The sequence below is a fragment of the Silene latifolia genome, chromosome 10, assembly GCF_048544455.1.
Source record: "Silene latifolia isolate original U9 population chromosome 10, ASM4854445v1, whole genome shotgun sequence".
In the NCBI taxonomy this organism is placed as follows: Eukaryota; Viridiplantae; Streptophyta; class Magnoliopsida; order Caryophyllales; family Caryophyllaceae; genus Silene; species Silene latifolia.
In genome coordinates, this window is record NC_133535.1 from 98165130 (window position 1) to 98167626 (window position 2497).

Below are 2497 nucleotides of genomic sequence, written 5' to 3' on the forward strand. Positions count from 1 at the left end.
CCGTAAAAAAGAATCATCAAATGAGTAATTGGCACGAGGTTTGACTAGATGGGTTTGACTAGATCTTTGCTGAGAATGTTAATTGCGAAAAATGTCAACAACACTAGTAGAAGTGAACCCAGATATATATCTCATCCCCAGTAATAGCTAAATCCAAGATTGTTAGATATTGCTGAATAATGCAACAAGATTGAAGTTTAAACGTCTACTTGAACTACATACCTTAAAAATGATCCAATGGGTATTTGACTTCAGATAAGTTGATCTGATCCTGTAGAGTCATAGAGATAAAATTGATTTACCTAATGCTTATAAATATAAACATTTTCAAAATGTGGTATAAAGAATTGTGACAAACACTTCCCCATATGAAGCCTCGCTTTATCTCGTTAAGAAACCCCAATCATGACATTGTTCCAAGTCCCTTCGTTGAAACACAAGGTCATATGAACCATCTTGCCTACCCAATTGCAGCTATCAAGAACCTCGCTACAAACGGGACAGGTGTTTATGAGCGGCTCTCTGCAGGTAAGAATAAACGATAAGAAACGTATAATTGATTCCAAGTATAAACTATTGAAGGATACCATACTAGAATTACTCTAGTCATTGTTCAAGTTGTAGTCCCTAAGATTGCATGATTTAAAATATTGAAGGATACCATACTAAAATATTGAAGTATAAAATTGCATGAAACGAATAAAGAAAGGTCTAAAATTGCATGATTTAAAATCTCTAGTCATTTGTTCAAGTTGTAGTCCCTAACAATCTAACTAGAATTACTCAAACAGTTTTTCTTTGCAAGATAAACACAAAAACTTGTTCTATAAAGAGAAAGGTCTAAAATTGCATGAAACAATAGCCGAATTAGAGAAATAGATAGTTCATTACCTCATAAGTTCAACCCATACTCAAATTTTATTACTTCTCCAATTTTCGTATGGCCTACTAAGAAAAAATCACACAACTCACCATCATGCGTAAGAGATATCAGAATATGAAGAGCAACAGTTTTGGCAAATAGTGAACAACTATACTATTTTAGCAATCCTTTTGTCCATTGCATCTAACCTATTTCAATTTCCGAGTTATTCAACTTCTCGTTAGATCATACTAGCACTCAAATATGAAATGAACCCAAAGAAAATGACAATGCAATCCATTAAGCAAAGTTCATTATCAGTCATCTAACCCAACTCCCCTTACCACATGATGTGAATGAGCGATTCAAGGTAGTGGGGAAATGTCACTGCCATTGTTACAATCAATGCACTTTCCAAGAATTTTCTCTCGCCCACAATCCTCAAGCCATTCAAGGCAGTGGGGAAATTAGGAAGTTAAGAGGTAAACGCTAAATCTCAAGCTACAAAATTGGGATCTTTGTTGAATAGACAATGTACTCAATACTCCCAATACTCATCCAAACTAAACCAATTTGCCTCACAAAAAAACTTAATACAAAAAAAAAAATGGCGATTAACCAAAGTTGGAGAAGAAATTAATCAAACCTAAAAGAGGGGCGAGGAGCAATAGTGTCGAGTAGTACTCCGGTGGTCGCCCTTAATTCACGCAAGACATATGGGATGAATAGTCCCCCTTCTTTCATATGGAGTCTATCCCTTCCCTTGACTCTGTATGTGTAGCAACATATACGGTTCACCCTAATAAAAACCCATTTCATCAAAATTAGGGTTTTACTTTCCAAAGAAATTAAACAATTTCATCAAAACAAAATCAAACAATTAATCAAGAGATAAGATTAATATAAGAATAAATCAGGTTAATAATGAAATCAACAAAGAAATTGGAAAAAAAGGATGGAGAAGAAAGAAACCGTTGGAAATCGAGAACATCGACGAAATGGAAGGGGTGGACGTGGGGAATGAACGCATCTGCGGTTGCCGTTGATGTCGATGAAGAAGTCACTGGTGGACTAGTACCGGTCATAGTGAGTAGCGATGAGTCGAGAATGTTCGGGTTGGGACTTGGGAGTGCGAGAGTCTTTGGAGTTAGGAGAAGAAGTCGTAGTGAATAAGCGAGTAGTGTGATAGTTGGGTACGGAGTTGTTTTAAGTCTTATTTTGGGTGAATCAAATGGACATCTGATATAATAATATACCATGTCTATTTATGGCCAGTTTTGATGGACATCAGTTTTATTAAAAGGCTGATGCATATTAAATCACATGTACATCGGTTTTTTCTAAAACTCTGATGTCTATTATTTATACATCAGTTTTTTTAGATATTCGATGTCCATTAAGTGATGTCCATAGGGAGTTTTGTAGTAGTGTGTGCAAGTCCCCTTCCTTGAGCTAGTTAACCAAGTACCCGCTTACACCAAATTTATGAAACAACTGTTGTCTAAAAAGCGGTCACTTGAAACGATGCACTGGCACACATCGCACTTACCAAGGAGTCTTGTTCTTATCTGTCTCACACTGCGCCCCTTAAGTTAGAGGACCCGGGCAGTTTTTCCGTCCCTTGTAGCATAGGTA

At 36.5% G+C, this 2497-nt stretch overlaps 1 long non-coding RNA gene across 1 annotated transcript; it reads right to left on the reverse strand.

Moving 5' to 3' along the window:
* Window positions 1–457: 457 nt before the first annotated feature.
* Window positions 458–1889, reverse strand: LOC141609088 (uncharacterized). Its single transcript, XR_012527198.1, has 4 exons — window positions 1835–1889; window positions 1509–1661; window positions 892–948; window positions 458–522 (listed from the first exon to the last, which is right to left on the reverse strand). It is a non-coding gene; the product is annotated as an uncharacterized LOC141609088 (long non-coding RNA).
* Window positions 1890–2497: the final 608 nt, after the last annotated feature.